The 15,846-nt window shown below is 44.6% G+C and overlaps 1 protein-coding gene across 2 annotated transcripts in view; it reads left to right on the top strand.

The window, feature by feature from the left end:
- LOC138287361 (zinc finger protein 850-like) overlaps window positions 1-15,846 on the top strand; it is a 153,206-nt gene that overhangs the window by 121,574 nt on the left and 15,786 nt on the right. Inside the window, exon 1 of one of the 2 annotated variants that reach the window (XM_069227732.1) lies at window positions 8,449-8,724. The exons of the other annotated variant lie outside the window; for it this stretch is intronic. The gene's annotated coding sequence lies outside the window, so the exon portion shown is untranslated. Of the gene's footprint in view, window positions 1-8,448; window positions 8,725-15,846 lie in introns of those variants that run through there. 2 annotated transcript variants of the gene reach the window in all.

Raw genomic sequence — 15,846 nt, 5'->3', positions numbered from 1 at the left:
ACTGCGCTAAGGTGTCACTATCAAGCGACAAAGATAAACAAACTGTAGGCATTCACATTAGCTACTTTCCCTCTTCATACCTTCGAGGGAATTGTTTACATAAATTCCTGTCCCAAGCATGTCTTGTTATCTATTGTTTGGGGATAGATCTTCGTCAGGGGTTCAAGCAGATCTGTATAAATGCACCCCATACAGACAGATAGTTAGAGGGATTCCTATCAGGTGCCCTCGACGCTATCCATGCTACACGTCGCCTTGATGCTGACCCAGTCTTCGTGTCCCCACGGAGTCTGATCTAGAGACTTCATTCCAAGGTAACAAGGGTTGAGGGGCTCTTCTCATGGACATTGTACTGGCAGATTAGGTTTGACACACCTAGATCTCTTTAGGTTAGGGGTTAGGTTCATTATGTTAGGAGATTAGGACATATTTCATACCTCATGTTATTGGAAGATGGTGGGGGTCTTTGTATTAATGACTCTCGTCTTCACAATTCTGTTTCTTGCACTGTTCGTTATCCTAATCATTGCAGCCCTTGCAATTTATTGTAGATTGTAGTTTTGTTAATAAAACCTATTGAAAACTTTACTGCATCTCCTTCATTGCCTGTTTTTGATTGAGACATGTTGTTCATGTGAGAAAGGGGTACTCTCCGTTTAACCACAACACTTCCTGAGATGTCACACTCTTGAGTACATGCGTAAAGGCTACCACAAATCACCTTTTACTGTCTGTGGTTATTGGTGAGGTGCTGCTTGTGAGCCGGGAATGTTGGGACAAGAGTCCGATTTGTTGTAGGATTGGCATAGTCGCCCACAAACATAAGTACTGTCATCCTTAAACCAGCAATCCTACCTAGAGCAAGAGTCAAAGTACGACATGGCGCCACCAACGATGGTGTTTAGGCACTGATTTACGGATACCCTGACTATCACTGTCTCACATACAACAGGTACCCTAAGTACCATTATACAGAGACGTCCGTGGTCTTGGGGAAGATCCTCCTCAGCTGAACAGAGAGCACCTGATTAGGCTGTAGGTTGTTTGAGCTCGAACTATTAAAAGGACTTTTCTCCCCATTTGGTATTCCATCTCTTTACTCATTTCACAATATGGCTAACGCCACAGACATTCCTGAGAATGCTAGACAAACACTAACATTACACCTAGTAACACATGGCTTAACAGAGGAAGGCAGGGATGTCACATTTATAGTAGAAGCTAGTGAAGCTTACAGGAACATTCTCCTCTTCAGTCACCTTTCCTGAGCAAGACCAAAGATCATTCACATTCCATACATTCAGAATTGCAAATGTACCTCAACCGTACCAAGCATACCAGTATCTTGAAATACCGATTATTTATCACGAACACCAGAACTGGTTTAATGGCGTCCTACCACACGTAATACAACCAGTGAGATTAGGTCCTTTAGGTAATGATGGACCAACATGGCCTATGTTTGCCACTTAAACACCTCACCCAGGTATACAAAATATGCAGGCAGCTGACCTGCGCAATTTATACACTGAGATAGTAACACTTTATAGACGACTTGTTCAGTTCATAATGTGAACACTGAACACTACACAAGCGCATCCAGCACCTCCTGGATACCAATTGGCTACTTGAATTAATCCACAAAAAGTAAATACTATCATGGGTAAGGTACCCACAGAACGAGAGAAAATCCTGGTCTGGATATCCCAGAAAACAAATCAGCTGGAAGCTGTGTTTCCCCATACAGTACCACAGGAAAAACAGAATTCTCACAATGTGCTTGCCTTTCGGGATGGGTCCCTCAGTGGATGACTGCACCACATGGGGTACAGTCTTCACTGCAATTTATACTACCACACATGGTACCCCGACACTTGCCAATTTACCTGAAGTGTTATAACAAATTCAGAATGAGCACGAGGCTGCACCAGCCCTAGATTTGGGGATGAAATTAATGTGTTACTTCAAGTGGTCTCCTCAATCATACTCAGTAACATTAAAGGGGAAGCAGTAGCACTGGCTTTAGAGATTTCACCCTTGAACCAGGAGAAACAGCTACCGAAAATGATTTCCAACAGCTATATCAGTATAAGACGGGATAGTTTGGGAGCCAAGCCAAAGAAGCTTGAAATACAGAGTACTGCCCCTAAGGAAGGTACTAAACAAGCACAGGAGGGTTCTAAGACATGCTGGGATAAACAAAAGCAGTTTAAAGACAGATTAAATCAGAGAGCAGATTCTCCACACCTGGAGAACTCCGACAGGAGATATACTCTCAGAAATAGAGAAAATATAAAAGCTCCTGACAGATATACTGATTCACATCTCTCTCGTTCCTTTCAGGACACACCGGATAGACATAGTAGAGGGGGGCTGTCCTGATCGACGTCCTGAATACGTGAAACAGAAGAAAGACTCACCATAGTCTTCAGACAAAAAAGAAGATAAGTCCCCACCTCTAAAGTCACAGTTTAAAAAGAAAAAGGTGGCAGTATTGTCAATTAAAAATGCCAGTACACTTAAGAACACTGCTGAAGAACATGATGTGGGCAGTGACACTGTAACAACAGCGCAGCAGAGGTCACAATATGTCGCCAGAGTCTGAAAAATTCATCTGGATGCAACAGCAAGTAGCGATTACGTTGCAGTAGAAACTGCAGATGGGTATGTCATTTTGCAAGGCTCGATCGGATCGTTTTAGGATTCGCAGCCCTTGGCTACAAATATAGTTTTAGGAAAAATAAAATAGCCTTTCTCAGTGTATTATTACTGGGATACGAGCTATCAAATGAGAGCAAGAGCCTGGCCCTGCACTTTCTAGAAAAATTTGCTCAACTCCAGCCACCAAATACAATCAGGAAACTCTAGTCTTTACTTGGTTTCTTTAACTTTGGCAGAACATACATTCCTAACTATGCACAATGTATCAAGCCACTTTATGACTTAATATGCCCTGATTTTATTAGCAGACACTGGACAATTGAACACACACGCATCCTTAGGGAATTGCAACAGGACATACTAGAAGCAAAACACTTGCACACCTGTGATAACAAAACAAATTTGGTCATCGGAATAATTGCTGGTGCCATTGGGTTCACTTATACCACCTTTAATGAAGGCGACATTGTGCCCATAGCATATACATCTCATTTATACTCTAATGCAGAACAATGTTTTGCACCCACAGAAAAAATTCTAACTGCAGTTCAAATGGCTGTCATCAAGGAGAGACCACTTGCCCAAGGGAAACGCATTATTGTCGTTACCCCTGTGCCAGCCTTAGAGGCCGTCACCAAAGCAAGCGTTCTTAACGCTAAAGAATTACATACACACTGGATTCAGTGGGCAACCTTCTTGACTGCCACCAATGCAGAATACATCTTTGATCCAAAACTTCAGACACAAGAATTTCTCCAATACGAACAGGAGTAGCCTGCTCCTCTAGATATTTTGCCGCTTGTCAGATACCAGGCTGTTATTTACACGGATGATTCAGCACAACCAGCTGTAGGTACCAAGCATCAATACTCAGCCGCTTGCACAGCTGTGAGCGGAGTGATGAAGGATGGTGTATTCCATCCTCACAATACCTACACGCAGACCCTCAGGGACTGCACAGCTCAGCTGGCTGAACTCAAAGTCCTTATCTTAGGGTTAGAACAGACAGAGCCAAGATTACTGACTTTGATTGTCTGTGACTCATACTACTGCGTCCAGTCCTACAGTGATGATCTTAATGGGTTTAGAGACTCCAAAGGGAACACCATAAAACACAGAACTCTGTGGGGGAGGGTGGCTGATCTCAAGGATAACCTACCTTGTGTCCATGTAGTACATACATTTGGCCACCAACGTGTAGGAGTACACATTATCAGCAACACTTTGGCTGATGAAGCAGCCAAATCTGCAGTAAGTATGGCTTCTGTGGCTGCAGTGACTCGTTCTCAGACTAGATTGGATAATGAAATTCTGACTGCCGTGAAAGCTTCGGCTGCAGGCATGCCTCTTCCAGAAGCATACCGTACAAAATACTCTTACCCAACCAGTGCACAGAATGTTGCTTATGCAACAATTCTTAGGGTTAGGAATAAAGTTACCAGCAACTTTCACTGGCTGGATTCCTAAAGTTGGGGATCTGGTTTGTGAGAAGATCGCTGTGAAGAAGGAATTCAGTCCATCCTACAGAGCACCAGTCCCAGTCCTGAGACTACAAGGTACCAGAACTGTCATCTTACCACCGCTGCCTGGTTCCAAAGCAAACAGATTAATTTCCATTGATGACGTCAAACTTCACCATGTGGTCGATCCTGCACAGTAGACCCAGAGGTCCCCTGGGTAGTTCCCGGTCCCTTCTCACTACCCAACAGAACATACCTCTTCAAAACAGAAATAACAACACTACTTCAAACTACACAACAATGTCCAACAATGCTAAAAATACCTCCTCGACCGTGGAGAGGGTGGAAAATGAGCTCTTGCTGATTCCAATTACCACTTCAACAACATCTGTCCAAGATTTGGCTGTTTTCTACACCAACACAATACAAACTGACAACATCGTCTACCATGAGCCTCCACGTGATGTGGATGCATCCACCGGTAATGCACTTGTTCCTACGTTTGTAGAGACTGCTTCTGATTACTTAATCGACATTGATGACTTTTCTTCAGATTCATCCACTCCTGTGATTAAAAATTTTTCAAAGACACGTACGCTGTATCTGTGGCTTAAAAATAATGATTTAATTCACCCATGGAACTATTTATGGTTCTGCTTGACATTTTGTGCATTATTTATATGGATTGGTTGCATGACTGTTTTCTTTTTGCTTATAAATGGTCATTACCTTCCTGAACGCTCCTCTGTTGAGCCTGTGGATGAAGTCTTAACTCCATATCATTCCTCACATAAGGTCCGAAGAGACTTGTCCATTGTGAACATTTCAACTGTACCTATTCCTGATGGGATTGTGTGGGACAAAGCTCCATTTGATATATACGGGCCCTTTGAATACAAGTGTCCGAACAGTGAAACAGAGGCCTTTCTCAGCGGAAGTGAATGTGAGACCACTGTTAGTCATTCAGTGATCTGCAAGCAGGAATCCGTTCACAGCCTTTGTAAAGCAGGGGTCGCGTACTTGGCCTGTTTTTTTAAAGGTACTCCCGTCCCTTTGATTCGACCAGCATTTCATGTACTTTCAAATGGAAGTTATGTGGTGTTGAGCGACCAAAGCTGTTGCGGTATGCGACCAGGATTTGCCTACGCAATTTCAGTCTTTACGGTTGTTACGTGTTGTGGACAAGTTTTATTCCCCCCCACACAAGAGATAAAAGTATCAGAAATGTGGCCTCACATTGATACTGCTAATGTAAATGATGACAAGCTGAGCAGACTAAAGGCGCTACTGTTCCAAAAACAAGTCGCGTTGACATTGGCTAGAGAGATGTATGCTCTCCAGATAGCGAGATCATCAGCCAATATACAATCGCTATTAAATACCAACTTCCCCTAGCACTTTGGAGAACTGGTATCCAGAATTTTCAACGCTTCGAGCACTGAGGGGATTGTCCATTCCTTTAAGGCTGTTGGGTCTGGATTTTTGTCCATCTTCCAGACTGTCTTCGGAGTCGTTCCATCAGCCATCCATTCACTCTATTCCAGTGTGTTTGGCAGCTTCCTATAAATTAGGCATTAATATGCGGAATACTGCTGCTATTTCTTCTGATTCACAGTGGTTGTGTCTTTCCACCTACAGGAAGTAATGGAGCCACTGCCACCAGCTCAACTGTGCAGTGAACGCATGGTTCAGGTCTTTAATGCTCCGTTGGTGGAAAAAATTGGAGCGTGATTGGTCATTGTCATTCTGACCAATCCTATAATGCGTGCAGCCAGTCTTTCATTGCATGTGGTGCCTCTTCTAACATTTACCTACAGTGTGTCTTGCTGTTACGCCTGTGCCCCCTTTGGACCAAGCACTGCTGATGTCCCTGATGAGGGTTAATTCACGGTCGCGCCTCTTGAGACTGATTTGCGAGGCCACTTATGAGCCGCCCCTGGTGAATTATCTGGCTCTTTTTGGCACTGTGGAGGGTGCCACTACTGCAGGTGAACCTGCACCAGAGACTACTACGCACTACTGCTTTGTGGATCTGTCTGCCTATCCTATCATCGATCTAACATCTGACGATGTGGCCTATTTCCTAAGGTCCTTTCCATTCATTGGCTTCGAAGATGCTATCCAACATCATGACTTCTGTTAAAAAGATTTGATGATTGGCTTATGTTACCAAATCCAAAGTTTGCATTTATTGCCATTACTTTGGCCTACTGTGCTTGTCATGGTCGACATTATGGGGGTTATTACAACTTTGGAGGAGGTGTTAATCTGTCCCAAAAGTGATGGTAAAGTGACGGATATACCACCAGCCGTATTACGAGTCCATTATATCCTATGGAACTCGTAATACGGCTGGTGGTATATCCGTCACTTTACCGTCACTTTTGGGATGGATTAACACCTCCTCCGAAGTTGTAATAACCCCCTATGTCTCTTCCTATGTTTTTAACAGTTTTTAACATGTTTTTAAATGCAATGTTTAGCTAGTTTTTATGATTTTAGCTTATTTTAGTCCAGAGCACTTTTAGCTTGGATGCCTTTGTCTTTGGTGGCGTCCTCCTGTGGCGTCATACTTGTTACGGCAATGGGGAAGGTGTAGTTCATCATATCTTATTTTAACGGGAAACAGGAGTTAGCTAAGACTTCTAGCTTGCGGACCTGTGCCCCTATCACCTAGTGACTTTTACCCTACTTAGCTTGCTCTGTTTTAGCGCAATTATTAAATTATATGTTTCCAAGATGGCTGCATTGTTTCTAGTTAGACCAATATTTTAGTTTCACGTTATCAGTGCCACCGCGCTGTGGCGTCACTATCAAGCGACAAAGATAAATAAACTGTAGGTATTCACATTAGGTACTTTCCCTCTTCACGCCTTCGAGGAAATTGTTTCCATAAATTATTGTCCCAAGGATGTCTTTTTATCTATTGTTTGGGAACAGACCTACGTCAGGGTTTCGAGCAGATCCCTATAAATGCACCTCACTTAGATAGTCAGAGGGATTCTGACCAGATGCCATCGCTACTATCAATGCTGCACGTTGCTTTGATGCTGACCCAGTCTTTGAGTCCCTATGGAGTCTGAGCTTGAGACCTCATTCCAAGGTAACGAGGGTTGGGGGGCTCTTCTAATGGACATGGCATTGTCAGATTAAGTTTAACACAGCTAGCACTTTTTAGGTTAGATATTAGGTTCATCATATTAGGGTATTAGGACATATTTCACATCTTATGTCATTTCATATTATTGGAAGATGGTGGGGGTCTTTGCATTAATGAGTCTTGTCTTCACAATTCTGTTTCTTCCACTGTTCATTATCCTAATCATTGCAGCCCATGCAATTTATCGTACATTGCAATTTTGTTAATAAAACCTATTGAAAACTTTACTGCATCGCCTTCATTGCCTGTGTTTGATTGAGACATGTTGTTCATGTAAGAAAGGGGTAAGCTCTATTTAACCATGACACTCCCTGAGATATCGTACTCTTGGGTCCATGCATAAAGGCTGCCACAAATCATCTTTTACTGTCTGGGGTTTTTGGTGAGGTGCTCCTTGTGAGCCGGGAGGGTTGGTATGACAGTTACGACTTGTTGTAGGATTGGCCTAGTCACCTACAAACATAAATACTGTCATCCTTAAACCAGCAGTCTTGCCTAGAGCAAGAGTCAAACTACGACAGTGGCAGTGCAAAGATTGAGCAACTGACAGTGCAGGGAGTAAGATCCTGTGCAGGGTATGAGACGCAGTGCAGGAATGGAAGCTGTGGTGTTGCAGGGTATGAGGCAGCGCAGGGTGTACGTGAGATGTACTGTAGGAAGGGATTTAGTACCACTGCAGGAAGAAAGACACTGATTTCCTGTAGGGCCGTTCCAGCTGCCTTGGATTCTGGAGCTGGACACGAAGTCTGTCGTAAATATTATTTGTTTGGTATAAACAGATGTGGTATACTCTTGGTTTTGCTCTGCTTCTTTCTTTCTTTTTACCCTGCGTTTTCAGCCTCGATTCCTTTCGGATGCAGTGGCTGCATCACCCCTAGAGCCCTCTTCAGTCTTGTCGGTCTGCGCCCTGAAATTGGGGGTGTTGGGGCGATTGATGCCTGGAGTTGGTGTCACTCTAACATCAAATGCAGGTTGCCGATTTGCGTAAAATAACAGAATTCCTGGTTTATATGGTCTTGAAACATTTTGAGATTCCTGCGAATTTATGACTCGTTTATCTGAGGCCGAAATTCAGACGCAGGGGTGTCTGCGCATGTGCAGGGGGGGTGAAGTGTCCGTCCACTTCCGGTGAGTGTGACACACTGCGCATGTATGGGGGGGCCGCGGTGAAATCACTTCCGTTTAGTGGGGCAGTCTCCGCATGTATTGGGAGCAGTGTCCGTCAACTTTCATTGAACGCGTGAGTACGCCAGTTTCCTTTTCCGTGTCAGCTGCGTCAGGGACAGCACCAGCATCAGATGATACCCCCTGCGGCGCCTAACTCTGAAGACGCGTTCGCCATCTTTCTTTGTGTCAATCTCTCAGGGTGGACTCCTTCCGCGGACCTGCCCAGCTCCAGAGGGAGGAGAGAGCTTGGATATGTCTGCTCTGGTTCCTGCTCAGGTAGGAGATTGCCAGCACCTTCTGCTGTTCTTGTAGAATTGGACTCGATAGTCCCGGAGGAGATCTCTGCCAGGGGCCGGGCTGAGCTGGGCCCTGCTCTCCGGGGCGTTAAAGAGTAGATGTATGCACACCGGACCGCATCTTATTCATTGTGCGAAATATGTGCACATTGCACTGCTTTTTACCGCTCTGGCAATTGTGTGCACCTGCTTTTTACTACTCTGCAAAAAAACGTGCATATTGCGAACCATCAGTGCACAATGTATTACTTTTACTACTCTATCAAAAAAAACGTGTGTGACAATGCACATGGATTTGAAAACCGTCCTCTGGAAAATGGAACCCGGTGGAGTTTAAGCAAGATTGGCTTCGCCCAGGGAAACCATGCAGCCGGTGCGCCTGCTTGATTTTGTGCAGCCTGCAAACTATTAAGCTGTTGTTGAGATACCCTACTATATAACGATTTACGGTTGTCTAAGCAAGATCTGTTTAATACCGAGTCTATTTTTTTCTGAGTATCCGTCGATTAGAAGAGGAAGGATAAGTCTACACAAGATCACGCGCTAATACAAAAGAGGAGATTTGGGAGTTAAATTTCAAGTTGACGGAATTGAAGTCCAAGGTTTCTGACCACTAGTTTGGGATCAGGTCGTGATCGGAAGGCCAGTGAGATGACATGGTTGCCCACCACGTCAGCCTTTGACCTGTGGTTCATGATTTATGACCTTTGAACTCTGCCCCTTAGTTGTGTAACATCGCTTGGGATGTTTACGTTATTCTTTTGGGAGTTTGTTAGCGCTTTTTTTAAATTATGTTACTGTTTGTGAGTACTATATCGGTGAGACCTTCAGTTGTGGCTGTGACCAGAAAGCTGTACAGACTCATCGTGAAGTTGATAGGCCCGGAGTCAATAGAGAACTCAGTGTTGCTGCCCTTGAAAGGTGCTTGAATCATTCCACTGAAAAACATTAAGTAGGTCGGTGGAGAAGTTATGCTTGCACTGTTTCACAAGTTTGTTCTACTATGCAGAATTGTTTTCTTGGAATTTTATAGTGTAGGATAAAATTGGCTGTAGACCTTGTTGATTTTTCAAGATATTGTACTTAGTGCATAAGTGCTTTATACTCTGTTGGGACTCTAGGCTAATGGAACCTTCGTGGAGAGAGATAATCTTTGTAGTCACAGCGCTGACTCAACATTCAGTCTTATTTATTGCATCATACTGTATTGGCATGTTTGCCTCCTGCCATCTTCTTTACGCCCTTACTGTTCAACCAACTACCTCTGGCCCAGAGGTACTAACTTAAACCTTTAATTTGCTTATTTGACCTGACTTCACCAACTTGTCAGTGCAACAATACTTAAATATTATTAACAAAAATAACATCTATTTATCCCAGTTAAGCTGTAACATGGGAGTGAATCAACCGCGGACCACCCATATTCACATTTGTCATGAGTGTATGTCAAACCGAGAGCAGATCAGCATGAAAGATATATTGACCAATAGAGGAAGTGAGGAAAGTTGCAAAGTAGAATACGTCATTCTAAGGTAAACACAAAACAGCAACAAGCATTTGCAATGCAATGGGTCTTGCATATTTCAAACAAGTTAACTGTCTTCTTTTGACAACAGTGTCCACAAGCGAAAACATGAGTGGAAACTGAGAAAATATGATTTGCCAAAATAAAAGGTTAGCTTTAAAAAAAATAGAACTTTGCGATTTTATTTGTTCTACTGGGCATGTTTTTGCCAGACACAATCTTTCTGTTTGCAGGGCACTAGAAGTTAAAAAGAGCAAACAGTACCTGGATCACGTTGGGAGCAGGGGATGGGAACTAATTTAAAATGGATTAATCAGTGCTTTATTCCTGCTCCAAACAGAGAATTGAAAATTATCCCAGGTGTGCCATGACAAATTACTAGGCTGTAAAGAAGAGTGCCACGCAACCCAACAGGTGATGGGTGAAAGGTGGCTCCGGGTCCTTTACTGAACACATCAGATTCTCGCAAGTGAGACGCATGCGCTTGCAGACTCGACCCTAAAACTAGAGGTGATTTCTTCTTGGTCGGCCAGACTCCAGCTGCCAAGAAACAGAAAAACACTCCTGTTTTTTTTACAATGACTCTTGCCCACTTATTACTGTGTGACATGCTTCATCAAGTCCTCGCCTGGTATATTTCGAAATACCAGGTGGTCTTTAACCCTCCTTTGTAGGGAGCACTTTGATGTCATGGAAGATATCACTATTAAGACCAGGGAAAGCTAAAGGTTAAAATGTCTTAGCAATTTTGTATTTTATTGGAACGCTTAGGCAGTTAAAAACATAAAGGGATGTCTTTGGATTATCTGTCTCCAAGGGTGGTTGGGGGGGGGGGGGGATTCCATCATATTAAAGGAGCCACATGTTTTATTGAGATTGCAAAAATGTATTGTTGGAGCATAAATGTCACAGGCATTGACATGTCACCATGAAACCATGTGTTATGGAGTTGCCTGGTATTTCACTAGGAGTTGCTATCATAATCACATAACTGGAGACAAGGATTCCTCTGGCTTGATAAAGCAGTCAAAATCTTGTTGCTGTATCACAGATGTAATGGGCCAAGATTTGTACTAATAATCACCATGTAATAGAATCATCATGGGTTGCTTGAGCACTTATGGGAGGTGGGTACAGTATGATAACATAACAAAACTACAAGGTTTCAAGATTCTAGAATAGAGTGGACCAGGGGATGTCATAATTGAGTCCAAACAGGGGTTACTCAGACTTCAGTTTCTAGTATTTCCAATATGACAGTGTGAATTGATTTCTTTATGTGGTTTGATAAAGTGGAAAACATGGTATCCTCCTAGTGTACATACTCGGTGAGGGCATCCCTGTTATTATTCCTGGCTCACTTAGCTGATTTCTTATTTATGTTTTCAGGGTAATTGCAGTGGATATGCTTGCTTCACTCTACCCCCTACTTTTCTGCATGACTCAGTCCATTACGGTATGATGGGCATGGCATAAAACCTTTACGCACTCCAGTCATCACAATTGAGCCAAATAGTGAGCTCCTCAATGCTTTTGTTCCTGGTAGATATGAGCGGAGCAGATTACGTTGTCTCATCAACAAACTGGTCTGGGGGTTCGAGAAGGCTGCGGATTCTGAGGCCAACTCGCAGGAGACAAGTGGGGTAGAGAATCACAAAGGTTTCTCCCTGCATCTATTTAGGAATGTTCGGTGGTGTCCTTGCTACGCCTACTGCATTCCCACTGCTACTGGTAAGCTAACTGGCACCATCCCAGCAGTGAAGCAAGGGGTCCTCTGGAAAGCTAACTTAGCAGCCGGTCATGCGGGATCTGGGCGACCACAAGGTCTGCTCTGTTTTGCTACCCTATTTCTTGCTTGACAGCACCTGCTAAAATGGGAATCACCTATAGAAACATAGCAAGCTAACTTTTGATTTAAAAAAAAAAAAAAACACACACACACACAGAGCACCCTGCCCTCGATCATACTGGAAGGCGCTAAAGGCCATCTAGAATCATCTTACTCTTCATCAAAGACAACTCACTATCGAATTCCACTTGATAGCCAGCAGACCTCAGACCCACATTCTGCCCAGCAACTCAAGCAAAGACCCACTTAATTGTGGTTGGCAAAAAGTCGCTATGACTGTAGTGGGTGATGATCTTGTGCCACCTGAGATTCCAATGGACCGGACATTGTCCATGACCTATCCTCTAGAACTGGGCAGCAAGCCATTATGATATAGGCTGGTACTCTGAGGCAAGGGGAGTGGGACCCAGGCCTCACAGTGTGGGGGGGGGGGGTTGGGGCACCACCTCCCATCCCATACATCTCATAATTAAATTGTTACGCACACTAGAAGAGAAAATGGATGCTGCCTACTGAAGACAGATCTCCGCTAAGTAAATAATCACTCCAGAGTGGTGGACAAAAAGTAGTTGACCAGGCCACAAATGTTGATAACCTTAGAACAACTATCAGATTGCCTGAGAACAACTGTCAGAAACCTACGGCCTACCTGGATGAATGGCTAGGAGATGCAGAGAGTAGGTCGCAAGGGTGTTATCTCTGCTTCGTGGGTCTTCTGGAGCTGACAGAGAGCACAACACTGGAGCTGTTCTTGAAAGAGTGGGTTAGAACACTGCTGGGACCTGATACTCTGTCACCCTTATTTGTGGTTGAAAGAACACGCAGGATCTTGATTTTCAGACCCCACTCCAGGGCCCCATCAAGAGCAATGACCGCATCCATTCTCAACTATAGTGACACGGACGATATTCTAAAATGTGTTGGGAATCCAGGAGACATAAGATTTGAGGGACAGATCATCCTCATTTTCCCTGGCTACACTAAGAGTTTAAGCACAACAGAAATCATACCTGGCAGTGAAGCAAAAGCTGCAGAAATTAATCATACACTACGTGCTTTTAATCCCGGCAAAACTACAAGTGTTGTATGTAGGTTATTCTCATTTCTTGGCTAAGCTGGAGAATGTGTAGGATTGGCTTAGAGTACCTGTAGCCCTTTAGAGTCTGGGACCCGCAGGCCTAGTGGCTTGAGTAGAGTAGGGGATGGGTTGTGCAAGAGGAATGTGCTGCCTTGCGAGTTGAGGTGCAACAAGATGGTACACTAGCGGACTCCATGGACTGACTGAGGAAGAGCGGCCTGTCCACATGTTGGACTGAGAAAGGAGGGTTTTCTGGTACTTGGGAGCATTTATGCAGAGGCCTTGTTATTGTGAATTGGTACAGATTCTGTGACTGGCACATGGCTGACTACAAAACTACACTAGAATCACTTATAATGTGGGGGGATACTGTTAAGGGGATGTTGAGCATAATGGAGGAGTTGTCTAGGAAGCACAAGTTGTGTTTCCTAGACAGCAGGGAAACCTTATGGACATTGACTGCAGCGGTTGCTGAGTGCAATTCTTTGCAGTGGAAAGCTACTGCGCCAGAAGTAGTGCATAGGGACATCAGGTTAGCGTGGTCTCTGTAACTGCAACAGGCCCTCTTGCTTGTGGAGAGTGCCCAATTGATTACCTGATAGGAGGGAATTTGTAGCTGGTTTGTGCTCAGAGGGAACATTACGTTTTTATGCAGCTCCTCTGTTTGTGTTTTAGTGTGCAAGCACCAGTTATTATGTTATAAGGATATTTAGCAGGGAGGTGGAATGGGGAGTCGCATAGCTCTTGCACGTGGGATGAGAAGGGCAAGCAATGACAAAAGAGTTCCTTGCCCCTCTGCACAAGAGCACATGGGCGCTCTGGCAGGCCCGCCGGCCCAGATCCATGGGAGGACCGATGGAATTGACACTCAAGATCTACCCTTAAAATGGTTAGTGACTCAGTTGAGACACACTTTATGGCCACCTCACATGGTATTCTCATTGCCCTGCTACAAGAGACACATCTAATGGAGGATGAGGACGCAGGCGAATTGAAAAAGAAATGGAAGGGATTGATGTTCTCCTTGATGTACTCATCCTATGCGAGGGGGGTTTACAATATGTTTGCCCATAGGGGACCTTTTCAACATAACAATGTACATGCTAATATAAAGGCTAGATATGTTCTGGTTTATGGATTATTGGATGGGAAGGGAATCTGCATTGCAAACAAGTACACACCTACACATAGATCTGTCGCTCATATGGGTGGGAATGGGTGACTTTAACTGTATTCTAGATGGAAACATGGACAGACAGCACCCTCAACTCCACACAAAACTGTGCATAACAATGGCAGAATCACAAGTCCATGATACAGTTTTGTTGCTGTAGATTTCTTACCTTTATACTATTCCCCAAGCATCAGGCTTGATCTGGACAGTTTTTGGAGCAATACCCCTGCACGTCGGTAGGTGATGTTGCCCGACTCTGCTTCGGTATCCGCACCAGGAGTTGCGTGCTTCATGTCTGTGGTGTAGGAAGCTGGCCTGGTGTGTGGTGGACACCTATGGTGTTGACACCTTATGCCTGGTCCAGGCAACCCCTGTTAGTGAATGAAGACAGTGTTCAGGAAGCCAGGGCTCTCTAGTGGTAGCTCTGGTGAGCAGCCAAGACTTATCTAGGAGACATGCAAAGCACTTGCAATACCACAGCAACTTATCACACATGAAAGAAACCACACAGTGTTACAAAAATAAAGGTACTATATCATAGTAACACTAAGCTAGATTATTTATGAGCAGTCTCCCGCCTGGAGGTAAGTACATATTAGATATACACAGTGAATGTTAGGAAATAGCATAAAGAACCAACAAGCATTGACAAGAAATACTGGGAAATAGTTAGGGCCCTGAGGGGAGACCAAACCATAAGTGGAGAATTGCAAGACCAGGACCAGTCTGGTGGAACCCAACGGTGGATCCTGAAGGAAGAGGACCTGGGGAAGGGGGCCCAGTCCAGTCCACACAGCAGTATCAGAACTAGACAGGAGCCACTACCCACCCTTCTGTGGAAAAAGATCCGGGTTGACTGGGGAAGAAGAGGATCAGCTGTGGAGCACAAGAGCTGCAGAGAGGTCCTTGGAGCTGTGCAGGTGATGTCCCACACCGGTCTCTGGGTCAAAGGTGGTCAGGAACACCACTAAGAAGCCTTGGCAAATGCAAGTTGGAGAAAAAGAATTTTTGCAGAGGAGTAGGGGACCAGCAAGGTCCAGGGGATTCAACCCTTGGATCCAGAGTCCGAGCTGACCCTCAGCAGTCGAGAGAACCAGCAGAAGCAGTTGCAGCCACCACAGGCAACCCACTGGCGGGAGGCACAGTAAGTTGCAGTGAGGCCCAATCAGCATACCTGCAGAGGAGTCTCATGTCACTGGAGCAGCAGACAGGAAACTGACCTTGCAAGGGTGAAGTGCTGGAGGCTGGGGCTAGCTGGAGCCTGAAGATCCCTTAGAGTAGGAGTCAAGAAGCCTTGTTTGCTGCAAGAGTCACAGTGCACATGGGTACTGTCCTGCAAGGAGAGGCAAGGGCTCACCATCTCTCAAGTTGGACAGCAGGTAGAGAGGACCACTCAGACCCACCACTTGTGTTGTATATTTTTACTGGAGCCGGATGGCAGAAGATCCCAGCAGCCGGTCGTCGTTGCCTTAGCTG

Source organism: Pleurodeles waltl, chromosome 4_1 (genome assembly GCF_031143425.1).
Source record: "Pleurodeles waltl isolate 20211129_DDA chromosome 4_1, aPleWal1.hap1.20221129, whole genome shotgun sequence".
Taxonomy (NCBI): Eukaryota; Metazoa; Chordata; class Amphibia; order Caudata; family Salamandridae; genus Pleurodeles; species Pleurodeles waltl.
The sequence above is the reverse complement of the archived record's forward strand: the minus strand, read 5'-3'. Positions and strand labels throughout refer to the sequence as shown.